At 37.8% G+C, this 14173-nt stretch overlaps 1 protein-coding gene across 1 annotated transcript in view; it reads left to right on the top strand.

Moving 5' to 3' along the window:
* The window catches only part of ASPSCR1 (ASPSCR1 tether for SLC2A4, UBX domain containing), a 4162292-nt gene that overhangs the window by 4068730 nt on the left and 79389 nt on the right, over nucleotides 1-14173 (top strand). The window lies entirely within an intron of this gene.

Raw genomic sequence — 14173 nt, 5'->3', positions numbered from 1 at the left:
TGGCTTCTGTAGTCTCCTCCCCTTGGGTTTTGTAGCACTCTTTCTAGGATGCCAAATCTAAATTCTGAACACTTCAGGCAAACAATCGAATGCCTGTATAGGGCATTATTAACATTTTTAGTGGATATCTGGTATGTGTGTTCATATATCCTGTCCCTTAGTCTTCTCTCAGTTTCACCTACATAAAAACTGGGACAAGATTTACACATAGCAAAATAAATCACTCCTGTAGTCTGACAATTTCCTTTTTCAAATCTAACTACAGTTTTTAAAAAGTTAATTGTTCCATTCTATTCTGTGTAAATATACTTGCATTGAGAACAATTCCCACATTTTGTGGTACCAAACCTACTTCTATTCTTTGTGACCATTTCAAAGGACTTTTTTGAGTTAGGACCTACCTTATATACAAAATTTGGTTTGGAGCCCCCTATATTCCATAGCTTAGCGTTATTCCTAAGAATGGCCCAGTTTGTATTCACTATTTTTTCCACTTCAAATGCTTTACTTCCATAAGGAACAACCGTGGCTTTTTCAAATTTTTTATTTTCTTCCTCTCTTTTGTTTTTGCTTTCCTTTATGGTGCTGGAATTGCCTAGAAGGGGCTTATATTTTCCCCCCATTCTTTCCTTACGTACTCAACATATTCATCTATAATTTTAATGGGATACCCTCTTGCTTGAAATAGTTTTGCTACTATAGATAATTCATCATCTATTTCCTCTTCTTTAGAGGTAATTCTCGCTACTCTTATTAGTTGTCCTTTTACAATACTATTTTTTTGTCTTAGTGGGTGATCACTAGAATATTTTAGGTAAGAATTACTAAAGGATAGACTTGAAACAATTATTATCTTTCTCTATGTATGTGTCTAAATAGTTTATCCCATTCTTATCATATTTATATGTAAATTTTAGAAATCCTGAACTTCCATTTAAATATTGAACCAAATCTTTTATTCCACTCTCTGATCCTTACCACAAAATAAAAATGTCGTCAAGGAATCTCACATATAGGCTCATGTGCTGAAAAAAGTCACTCTGGAATACTTTCTTTTGCTCCCACGTTAACAGCACCATGTTGGCAAGTAAATGGTTCTCCGTTCCATTTAGAGCTGAAAGCCCTTTTTGATAAACAGGGCTTGGAATTTCTTGGCATCTTAGCTAAAAATTATTCAGAGCAAATTGGTTCATTAAAATGAGATTTAACAACACTTGAATATAACATTATAAATGCAGAGGATTGACAGGTACAGATACGAACATGCATGCATTTTTAGCAGTATTGAAGCTAGCTTGTTTAAAAATATTGAGACTAAAAAGAAGAAAATATTTAGGGACCTGAATGACTATTCAAAAGGTACCACTTATCCAGCTCCCCCTCCCGTCTCTTGTTTCCTTTAACAATAGTGAAGTTGATTCCAGTCATATGGATTTACAGGATAACAATTCGAATGCGTCTACAAATGGAATGATGGATAATTCTACTTCATGGGTCCATCATAGTGAACAGATCAGGAATAACCAATGACGACAGGTGCCTCTACAACATGAACAAATAGCTGGACAAAATCCAGATGTTTATAATAATAATAATAACAACCAGCAGGATTTTCAGTTGAACAACGAAGTGCAACAACAATATTCTTAGAACCGGCATACCAACAACAGGAGGCAAGGCCAGAACAGGAGACGGCAGAACCAGAAGAGGAGATAGTAAGAGACTTGCCACAAATTTTAGTAAGTACTGAAGGGGATTTCAAGATTTTTAACTTCAGTTGCCTTCGGGTGGATATGGACATGGTTGACTTTTTTTCTAAAGGTCTGACTTTTGTGCCTGATAAGAGGGCCAATTTTGTTAAAACCATCATAGACCTTAAATTATTTGTCCGCAAGTTGAACCTCTCTTATTTGATGGGGTCCAACTCCTCATTGACTAATAATTTGAAAGTATCTAGCTTGTTCAACCCACAGTTGCAAGACACTTTAGCTCTATTTAAAAAAGCCTGTGAAATTGATTTTAGAAGCTTTTGTTTAATAATACATGGTTTGTAAACTAGTCTAAGAATATTACTAATGAAGAACATGAATTTATTGAGCTACTGAACATATGCAAAGTACGGGTTATGAAACCCGACAAAGGGGGAGGGTTAATATTCATGGATCAGCATTATTATATTAGCAGAATGCAGACTGTTTTAGATAGTGCTGTATATGAACAAGTTAGCCTCAACCAGGTTAATGGTGCACATAGAACCATTAATATGTTAAATGACTTGTTTCTGGAAGGGAGCATCGACATTGATGTTTTACATTATTTAACCATGCCAGCACCCATTATTCCAAAGTTCTTTGGGACCCCTAAAATTCACAAGGACCTAAACAATCTACCTTTTAGACCAATAGTGGATGGTAGAGGGTCCATAACATATGTGTGTGCTAAATTTGTGGATGCCAAATTAAAGCCAGTTGTTAGATCTGAGTCGCAAATCTGTCATGATTCTTGGCATTTTCTTGAGAATGTGAATAATACTGAGTATGACGATGGTCTAATTTTCATCACAGTGGACGTGAAAGATCTGTATACTGTCATCCCCCAGCAACTGGGTGCAGAATGGGTTAGGGAGTTCCTTCACCTTAATGGGCTTGACAATAAAGACATCTATGTCATTGAAACATTGTTAGAGGTGGTCCTGAATAACAACTTTTTATTTTTTGAAAATCAGTTCTTCTTACAGAAAAGCGGGGTAGCCATGGATGCCGCCTGTGGAAGTAGTTTTGCTAATAGTGTAATGGCTTATTGGGAACGAGAATTTTTATTTAAAAATTTGAAATTTAGGGAACATGTTACCTGGTGCACAAGATACCAGGATGACATGTTCCTAACATGGAAAGGTGAAGTTTCTGTAATTCAAACATTTATTGATGAAGTTACAACATATACCAACTTTTTAGAATTCCCCTATCAAATAGCGTATGAAGAAATTGATTATTTAAATATCCACCTTTCAAATGACCATTTAAAGACTAGATTTAGGATGACCATTTTCCATAAGCCTACCTATTCAAATGCATTCTTGCATTTCTCTAGCTGCCACCCGCTGCATCAAAAGAAAGCAGTAGTCAAGGGGCAGGCAGTAAGGGCAGCAAGAATTGTGTCCAACTTTGCAGACTCCATTTTGGAATGTGAATTTTTAAAATCTATGTTTAGTAAGAGGGGCTACCCACAGGCTTTCTCAGAATTCATCTTTGATGAAGTAATTAATAAAAGACGTACAGGACACTTCTCCCCTTTGGTGTCAAAAGGGTATAATATTAACCCCCTCCGGCTACACCCAGAGGTAGAGAGCAATCACTCTCAGCTCCCTAATATTAGGCAGGACATTAGATTCCTAACAACTTTTCTTTGGATTCCCAATATATTAAAGAAATCATCATTAAAAATTGGGGGTTCATTCAAGACGATCATGGTCTAAGAACAGCCTTTAGTCAAGTGCCCCAGCTTACATATAGAAGAGGTTCTAATTTGAAAAGTTTGGTCGAGAATTCTAAAAAAATAGTCAAGGGCTACAAAGGGACATACAAATGTGGCAGATGCCATCAATGTCATTTTATCAATGTTACCAAGGTAATAAAAATCAGAGGTAGAGACTATGTTCTAAATGCTAAATTCATTTGTGATTCCCAGGGGGTGGTCTACGCAGCAGTTTGTGACCACTGTGAGGCTTTCTATATACGGAAAACCGAGAGAAAAATTAGACAAAGAATTTATGAACATTCATACAGTATCAGTAATTCAGTCGTCACTAATGCATTGGCAAAACACACTTTGGAATGTCCCACACATAAGTTTTCCTTTGTAGTCTTAGAAAAAATAGAGAGAAATTTAAGAGGGGGTCCCTGGGAGCTGGCACTGGAAGAAGCTGAATTAGCATGGCAAATTCGGACAGGAGCTCACACTCTGCCAGGGCTAAATGAAGCATTGTCTATAAAATGCTTATTAAAAAAGAAAGCTTTAGCTAGATGAAAGTGGTTTATATGTTGTTTTGGATGAGCTATAATGTATGCATTGCCTGTCGCTATACCAATATAATTGTATAACCTTTCACTGTATGTGTATGGAATGAGAAACAGTTTAGCTTAGTCTGCATAGTTTATTTCATACACATGCATGTTTGAATGGCTTTTATTTATTATATTCATCTTGGGCATAAAATGGAAGTCCCAAATTATATTCGGGATTTTTTATTTTATGTTTAGTATTGTTGGCCAGGATGCCATATTTTTCCAACTACGAATTTCAAGTTTAGTTCTGGTTGCATCATGGTTTTTAATAACAGCCGCATGGATGGTAAGAATCAGTAGGATTTTGAATTTTGGTGTTGATGTTTGTAGATTAACACATAGATTTTTAAATAATGTTTTTTTTTAATTAAGCATAAATTGCACATTGTTATGTTAAAGTACACAATAATACTGACAATTCTGATTGTTTTCATTAGTAGTCAGTATGTTGTAAGGCTGGAATTTTGACCATTACTGTTACTGAAATGGTCTAATGCTGTGTTGCTTTAATTCTTAAATGCTTGCATGACATCACGAGGCTCAATGTTTTTCATTGGTAGCCTGTTTTTTAATTGTACTTTTAAAAGTGTGTTAAATGGTAAAAAGGTTTTTGTCTGAAGAAGCTGGAGAATTTCTCCCAGCGAAAGCACTTACAATAAATTTATTTATAACCATTTGCGGTCATTTGTTGGAGTGGACTGACAGCCTACAGCCTGTGGTTTTCTGAGTTTGTCTAGTTTTTCATTTAATTCAGTAACTTATTAACCTTACTTGCTATTCTTTTTTCAACTATGTCATAAAAATCTTATAATCAGCATTAATACTAGTTGTCTCCAGTTTTTGTCTATTCCTTTCCTTTTTTTCCATATAAATTTAATTGCACCTATACATATTTTTTTCATCATTTACCCCTTTTTCAAACATTTCATTCAGCACCTCTAAAATATTCTTTTTGCCATTCTTGCATGTCCTTATACATTAGATATTCAAGTCCATCTAAACCTTTAGCTGCTTCTACATTTACTGTGTTCAACACATTTTTAAATTCTATCACTGTAATCTTTTCTTCTATTCTCCTATTGTCTTTTTCAGTTAATTTTAAATTCCATGTATTCTTTTTTATAGTCTCAGTTATGGAAAATGTTTTCAAAATATATCTTTTTACTGTCTCCATTATTTCTTTTTGTGTATTCACTATATGTTCTTCGTCATTCCTTGACTCTCTTATGATTATTATTATTTTTAACCACGTTACTTAGGTATGGTGCTCCTTTTTTTCTTCCTTGTAAAAATATAATTGTTTGAATAACATTTTTTAATTTTCTCTTGGTTCATGTCGTATAATATTTTCTCTCTTTCTAGAAGTTCTTCTTTATTGTCTGTTATGTTTTTAAAGACTTGATTACTTATTTCTTTATATTTGTAATGGTGTCTTGTAGTCTTTTTGTTCTTTGCCATTCCAGCACTTCTTTTCTATATTTTTCTTTGACTAATCCAGCAACTTGTCCAATCTTTATAAAATCATCTCATGTTTAAATGATCTAACCATAGTTGGTTATTTCCTTGACATACTCATTTAACTCTGATTTATTAATTATTTTTACCCCTTTACCTATTTTTATATAGCCTATTTTTCTTGACTCTGTCCAGATTCCTACATGGTCTGAAAAATTTCCTTAAACTCTCTGATGCTATAAAATAATTTCAGTTCTCAAATTACTCCATTTGTATGTCCAATGTTTGTTTTTTTATAAGTACATTTTATCACTTTTGATCATATCTGAAATGACCTTTACATCTGCCCCTTCTTTTCGCCTATGTCATAAATCACAATGAAGTCTTCCACTACTATCACTTGCATATTTACACTAACATAATCAAGTATTTTCCTAAACATATTCCTTCTCTGTTTTTGTAAATGTATGTATAAAATGTAATCACTCTATATATTTGGGTCTTCCATTTTATATTTAATAATAATATTCTTCCTAATACTAATGTGTAAGCAAGAATTTCTATACATTATTTACATAAGTCTGCTATTCCTGAACACTTTTCTTCTCATGTGTTCCATATAGCCTTACCTTCCCATAAGCCATTTACTTGTATTCTTTCTTCCTCTGTTGTTATTCTTACATCTATTAGTATTATTATATCCATATCTTGCAATCTACACCACTCCATCACTCCTAACCTTTGTTGAACATTCTTCATACTACTTACATTTATGGATAAGATTCTGACTTTGTGAAAAAAAGTTTGTATTACTTTTATCATTTTCCTTTTTTGTTTCCTCTTATTTCTATATTTTTGTTTGTGCTTTCTATTCATCACTTTCTTCCCAGTGGAATTTCTTTTACTTTTAACTCTCATCCATTTAGCTTTCCTTTCGTCACTTCAATTACTTAAATCTTCTTCTCTCTCCTTTTTTTCTGTTTTCCCCTCACATATTCTTTTATTTCCATTTTTATATCTTCCTCATTTATATTTTCATAAAAGTGTGAAATTGTTTCTGTATATGATATCAACAAAATGTGGAATAATGTTTGCTTGCTTAGTTGTGCCATCACATCAGACTTGTACAAATATTGTATAGTTGACTGTCCTGTAGATGTTCATCATGTTTCACTGTTGCAGTCTTAACCAATGGGTTATCTGGCTCCCGGTAGCCCTCAATCGGCCAGAATACCAAAGGTAAGTAAAAATGACATTGGCTGTCGTCTGTTGTAAAGAGCGTCAGATGCAAAAGGAGGCAGCTGACGTCACTTCCTCAGTCTTCCTTTCCACAGAGCCCGAAACAGAAACATTTCTTGCACTAGTGTCGGTCGGCAGTTTACCTTTTTGTGTGTTTCCGACTACGAAGTGGAAGTCAACTACAGCTAAGTACCCTGTTGGGGATCCTCTTTTCTTGCCATAAAGAATGTCAGAAAAGGTTAATAACTGTCTTACCTGTGGAAAGCAGATTCCCCAAAGAGATTTTCATTCCTATTGTATTTGTTTAGGCCTTGACCACGACGTTCCTAATTGTGATCTCTGTGCTTCCTTTAATCCACGTACTATTCGTCGTTGGGCTAAGCTTTTAGCTAAGCATTTTGGAGTTTGGCCTAAGTTTGTCGGTATGGCGTCTGCTGGTCTTCAGGCTTCAGATATACCCAAGAAGCATAAGGATAAGGACTGCGACAGGCTTCTGAAGGTCAGGTCCTCTGATGATGTTAGGTTGGTCGTCAGTCATGCGGTAGCCAATGAGGCGCCTTTGCAACCCCTGCAGCCCACAGATTTTCAACCGCAGGCCTTGGTTGAGACCATTTCTGAGATCCCCAGGCCTTCGGGGTTCATTTTGCTTTCTGACCTTCCACTTGTTGCCTCTTCAGCTGGATCCGGGGCAGCGAAGCTGACTTCGGTGTCCGAGAACTCCGTTCTTTGTTCAGACAGCAAGCTCATACTGACTACTTCGGCTGCAACTTTGGCAGTTACCAGGCCTCCCGAGTCCTTTAGATTTGCAGGTAAATCTTCCAGTCGTAAGCCTGTGAAGAAGCAGGCCCCAGTTTCCTCTCATTCCCCTCATTCTCAAATGGTTAAAATGGCTGATGACCTTTTGACTCTTATTAGGGGTTCACAGCTTCCTCCTTCAAAAAGGGATAGGGATGTTTCTCCTGAGGCTTTGTCCTTTTCAGGTTCGGATACATCTAGTATTTTTGTGGATGAAGAAGTTTCTCAAGCTTTCTCTCCTTTTGAGGATTCAGACGCAGAGGAAGTCCATCCCTTCTGCTTCTCCTCCAGAAGATTTCTCTTTTGGTGATACTTTAGATACTCTCAGGGAACATTTTAAATGGGAAAGTCAGGATTACCCCTTTTCTAAGAAAAGGATCAGGGAGTTTTTGGATTTGCCTCAGCATAAGCCTTTGGCTATTCCTCCTGTGTTGGAAGTGGTTGATGATGTTTTTCTGGAAAATTCCTTAAGCATTGGCAGGCTTCCTCTTCCAAGGCAAGAAGTTCTAAACCTGCATCTCAATCTAAACATTCTTAATGAGTCTGTCCAACTTCTGCCTGTTCTTGCCTGCCTGGTGAGTCCTTTAGGGGGAAGGTTGGCCCTGTTTGCGAACGGTTGGGCCACCATCATGGACGACAAATGGGTATTCAGAACTGTATCCCTAGGGCATGTTTTCTTTCCACACCTTTCCATTACCTAAAGGATTCCCGGACCCTCCTCCAAATCAAAGGGCAGAAGCAGAAAAACAAATTTTGTCTCTGCTACATCTGGGAACAATAGAATCAGTTCCTGCTCAGCAGATAGGCCTGGGATTTTGTTCCAGACTTTTCCTAGTCCTCCCCAAAAAAAAGAAGGCACCTGGCATCTTATCCTGGATCTATCCATCCTGAACACTTTCTTGATGATTCCAAAGTTCAAAATGCTCACTCTGCATCAGTTACTGCCAATGTTAGAAAATGATTCCTGGCTGGTAACATTGGATCTCAAAGAAGCTTATCTGCACATCCCTATCAGGGAAAGCTGCAGGCAGTATCTTAATTTCAGGGTGGGCAAGCAACATTATCAATTCTGTGCACTGCCCTTTGGTTTATCTACTGCTCCCAGAGTTTTCAGAATATGCCTGGCTCCAGTCATTTCTTTTTGCAGGCAAAAGAAAATTCAGATTTATCCATACTTGGACGACTGTTTAATTCAAGCAAATTCTCAGGAACAGCTGCTGAAGGATCTAGAATTTGTAAAGGCTCTTCTCTCTTTCCTGGGTTATACACTCAGTGTGGAAAAATCAAAAATGGTACCATCCAAAGAGATTACATTCCTGGGAGCGGGTCTGAACACAGCCGCCTAGATGATATATCTCACCCAGGAGAAGCAGACAACTCTTTCAATTTACTTCAAGGATTTGGCAGGCCTGTCCCAGCTCCCTGCAAGGAAATACCTGCAAGCTCTGGGATTCATGGCCTCTTGCATTCACATGATTCCATGTGCAAAGCTGCATATGAGGAAATTGCAATGGTACCCCAAGAACACTTTATGTCAACACACACAGGTCCTGGATGTGATAATTCCTCTGCTTCCATGTCTGCAGACAGAGTTGTTGGGGCAACAGCCTGTCTACAGAACAAAGGCATGCCTTTTCGCCCACCACTGGCCATTCAAGTTCTTATCGCAGACACATCGGACTATGCTTGGGGAGCTCAGCTGGATGGCAGATGCATACAGGGAAGTTGGAATGTCCAGCAGATGCACCTGCACATAAATTTAAAGGCATTGATGCCAGTCCAGCAGGCTTTACTAGCCTTCAAGCATCTTCTTTTTGCAGGGACACTTCTTGTCACAAAAGACAACACCACAGTCATGTGGTACATCAACAAGAAGGGAGGGACTCATTCTTACCTCCTGTGCAGACAGAGCATGAGTCTTTGGTCCATAGCAGCATCCCTGGGCTTGCATCTCCTAGCTCAATTTCTTCCAGGAAGGCTCAATGTTTTGGCAGACCAGTTGAGCAGACAGATCCTGGATCCTTACGTGTGGCAGCCGAACAGAGCAGTTTTTTTACAGCATCATTCAACGTTGGGGCACTCCTCAAGTGGATCTCTTCTCCTCTCCAGACAACAATCTTCTACCTCTTTTTTTGCACCAGACAGCATCACAGCAGAGCCTGGAGAGTGGATGCTCTGTCCTTCCGTGGGACGCTGCTGGCAGTTTATGCCTTCCCCTCCTCTTCTTCCCAGAGTATTATTGAAGATCAGGGATGAACAACCATGGACTGTTCTCATAGCTCCGGACTGGCCCAGGCAGCATTGATAGCCACTGCTTCACAGTCTCTCCCAATTTCCTCCTTGGCATCTTCCTCTGTGGGCAGATCTTTTGGTTCAGGAAGGGGAAACGTTCTACATCCTCATCTTCAGTCTCCCCATTTGGCAGCTTGGCTCATTGTAGGACTCCATCCTATTCTTCTTCCCTGTCCCAGCAGATGGTTGATGTGTTGAATGAGGCCAGGAGGCCTAGCACCAAGAAGTCTTATGCTGGCAAATGGAAAAGATTCTCTTTAGATGCAGGCTAGAGGGGAATCTTCTCAGCCTACACTTACTCTGATCCTAGAATTACCTGGCTGATTTGCTTCAGGGTGGTCTTTCTTTTTCCTCTATCAAGATCCATGCTTCAGCCATTTCTGCTCATTGTTCTTTTGAACAACCCATTTTCTCTCATCCTCTAATGAAAATGTTTCTCAGAGGTGCTTGCAACTTAAAACCTCTCAGAAGGGTGCCTACCCCAGCCTGGGATCTTAATTTTGTTGTAGAGAAACTCACTCTTCCTCCTTTTGAGCCAGCTGCCACTGCAGATTTAAAGTTTCTCTCATGGAAGACTGTCTTCCTCTTTGGCTATAAGTCCAGCAAAGAGGGTTTCGGAGCTGCATGATTTGATGGCTGTGGAGCCTTTTCTTATTTTCCATGCAGATATGGTCTCTCTGAGAACCAGCCCCTCCTTTATGCCTAAGATGGTTTCTAGCCTGACTCTTAATCAGTCCATACACCTTCCTACCTTTTTTCTTAATCCTTGAAATAGAGGTGAGAGGATCCTACATTCTCGTGATGTGCATAGACAGCTTAGGTTTGTCCTGGACAGGAATAAAGACCTCCAGAAATCAGCTCAGCTTTGCTCCTGAAGCCCTGGGCAAGGCTATTTCTAAGCAAACCATTTCTAAATGGATTGCCCATTGTATTACTTTTTGTTATTCCTTTCATGGCAAGGTTCCTCCTGAAGGGGTTAGGACCCACTCAACTACAGCAGCTTCCACTTCTGCAGCCTTTTTAAGGGGTGTCACTACTAAAGACTTTTTAGAAGCTGCCACATGGTCTTCTGTTCACACTTTCACAAAGCATTATAATTTGCCTTTGTTTTAAAAAGCCAGGGCAGGGTTTGCCACTGCTGTTCTGCAGGGCATTATCTCCAATCCTTGATTCTGTTGGTTCCTCCTCCCTTTTCTCTGGGCTTCAGTAATCGACCCATTGGTTAGGACTGCAGCAGTGAAACACGATGAACATAGTAAAGTTGTGTACACTTACCATAAATGTAGATGTTCGAGTGTATTCACTGTTGCAATCCTGCTTTCCCTCCCTCCTTCCCCCTTTTTTTCTCATTTCCTAAGGTACAGCCTTGTTTTCTGGGGGCTTCTGACTGTTATGGCAAGAAAGACTGAGGAAGTGATGTCGGCTGCCTCCTTTTGTATCGGACGCCCTGACATCCTTTACAACCGATGACAGCCGACGTCATTTTTACTTACCTTTGGTATTCTGGCCGATCGAGGGCTACCGGGAGCCGGATAACCCATTGGTTAGGACTGCAACAGTGAATACACTCTAACATCTACATTTATGGTAAGTGTACACAACTGTGCTTTCCTACCTTCCAAGGGTTACTGAAGGTTCACAAAGATGTTATCCATCCACCATTCAGAGCTGTAGTGTCTGGTCATGGATAGGTGACTGAACCTCTATCCATGTATGTGGAAAAATATCTTAGAGCAGTACTGAAAGGGATAGACATGATTTTACAGGATACTGAACAATGTCGGTACAGTTATATGAGCATATAGTGAATGTTCCCTTGGATAATGATGTCTTATTTGTTGCTACAGATGTTTGCTTGTTATTTATGGTTATCCCCAACTCAGTAGGAATAGAGTATATTAAGGAGTTTTGTCCACTCGTAGTGAATATAGTACCAACCTGATAGACCTGATTTGTTTATTCATTGAACTTGCTTTAGAGAACAGTGTCTTTACTTTTTTAGGTAGTTATCATCAAAAGTCTGGGGTGGCAATAGGAATCCAATGTGCCAAAAGTAACAGCGTAATGGCACAATGGGAATCATCATATGCGCTGTATAGTAATAGATTGACTCCCTGTATCAGGTTCTACTGTAGGTTTGTTGATGACATCTTTATTCTGTGGACAGGCAACCATAGTGAGTTGGATCAGTTTGTTTTATATTTACATCAGACAAGCATTTTTCTTAAGTTTGAAGTAAAAAATTCAGACTCTGTGATTGAATTTCTGAATGTTAAATTAAAAAAGATTCTTTGAATAGAGTGGTCACTGGTAGGCATAGGAAGATTTGTCATCGGAATCGCATTTTACATCAACAGAGCCTTCATCTACCACACACACACACACATATATATATATATATATATATATATATATATATATATATATATATATATGTATAGGCGTAATGTAAGGGATGATATGTTTAATGTTGAAATTGACACCATGTGCTGTGAGCTGGTAGAAAGGGAGTACTCCGCCCATGAGATAGATGAGGGAATATCAGATCTACGTGTTCATCAGAAAGGGAGGGCTAGACCCTACTTTTCTGAGAGAAGTTCTTTGGAAGACACAGTCATCATCCTATGGTTGAGGATGGTTTTGAGTTGAGCGGTATACCTGTCTCTTTGATGTACTCAAGCAATATTGGCTGTATATGTGATATTATCAGGAAGTGTACTCTCACAGCTTGCTAGGTAGCTGCCCAACATTTCGGTTTAAGAATAAAAAGTCCCTTAAACATTTACTTTGTTATAAGAATGGCAAGGACTGTCAGCTTCCCTGGATAGGTACATTTCCATGTGGTGAATGCAATTTCTGCTATCTTATAGACAGCGACTATTTTATACATCTTTGCACTAATAAGAGATATTTAAGATAGAAGTTAATTGTTTAACCAAACATTTGGTTTATTTAGCCAAGTGCACATTTTCTATGAAGTTTTGTATTGATAAGACAGATCGCTGTCTTAAGGAAATAATATGAGAACATGTCAGGGATATAAAACAAGGGAACACCAAGAATTCTCTGGCTAAGCATGCCCTTGAGATGGGTGTGGATAATCATTTTAAGTTTAAAGTGGTGGAGATTGTTAAACCAAATGATAGGTTAGGTGATGTTAGCACTACTACTGAGAGTAGGGAATTATATTGGGTTTTATATTTACAAGCTAACAAGGAAGGTGTTTTAAATGGTAAGGTCTCTTTAAGGTCTATACTGAAACAGAGAGGGTTGTGCAGGCGCTGATGATAGTGTTACTTTTGACCTTTTTTATGTTTTGATTGATTATTTTGTATTTGATTTAGATGTATATAATGTGGAATTTTTAATATTGTTTTTTGGGTTTGAAGAAGCATAGTTTCTGAGAAAGCGCTTACCGTTTTACTATTAAAAGTTTCCGCCAATGCAGCAGAGCTTGTTTTTTCTATTTTACTTAAATATTGTGCAATTTCTTCTTTTTTCTCTCCAAAAATATCTTTGTACAGTAACTGCTTTATTTTTTCTTAATTTCATATATTTTTGTTCTTTGATGAAGTTTTCATCATTTTTCTCTATGCAATCAATCATTTCATTTAAATTTTTATAATTAATTTTTCCCATATATATTTTATATTTCAGTTTAAAATTTAACTACCATTCTGACTAATCTTTGTAAACATCTCTAATTTATACTTGATCTTTCCATAGTCTCATGACCTCTTCTCCCTTTGTCATCCTGTTTCTCTTTTTATGCCTTTCCCTTTTTTTATATAATCATTTCCCTTTACCATAATCTGTATTGCCCTGCGATCTGAAAACCCTGCCAGTAAAACCCCTTGTGCAACTGCTACTAAACTTTCTAATAAAAAATAATCTATTTCTGTTCTTTTCTCCTCTCTTGTATGTCCAAGTGTCTAAATTCCATATTTTAACTGTCCATATTTTATAATGTCCTTTACTACTTTAGCATCGTAAGCCTTTTTATTTGGTTGTCTTAGATTGCCGTTAAAGTCCCCTACTTCAGTTTTCTCCATATTAACTGCTACATAATGTATTATCTTTCTAAATGTCTCTTCCCTCTCCTTTTTTTACTACATAAGCATATAATGCAATAATTCTCAAAGCATGTTCTCTCCATCGTGTGTTAGTAAGAGTAATTATCCCTGTTAGGACAAATGTAACATCCAACAATTTAATTGTATCTTTGTATAATATAAGTATTCCTTAGCAGGTCTGTGTCCCAAAACTTCCATATTACATTTTTTCCACCACTCTTCTGTTTGATATCTTTCTGTTTTTGATAAAAATCT

The sequence above is a fragment of the Protopterus annectens genome, chromosome 4.part0 (assembly GCF_019279795.1).
Source record: "Protopterus annectens isolate FY-2018-M chromosome 4.part0, PAN1.0, whole genome shotgun sequence".
In the NCBI taxonomy this organism is placed as follows: Eukaryota; Metazoa; Chordata; order Ceratodontiformes; family Protopteridae; genus Protopterus; species Protopterus annectens.
This window is presented reverse-complemented; position numbering and strand designations above follow the sequence as displayed.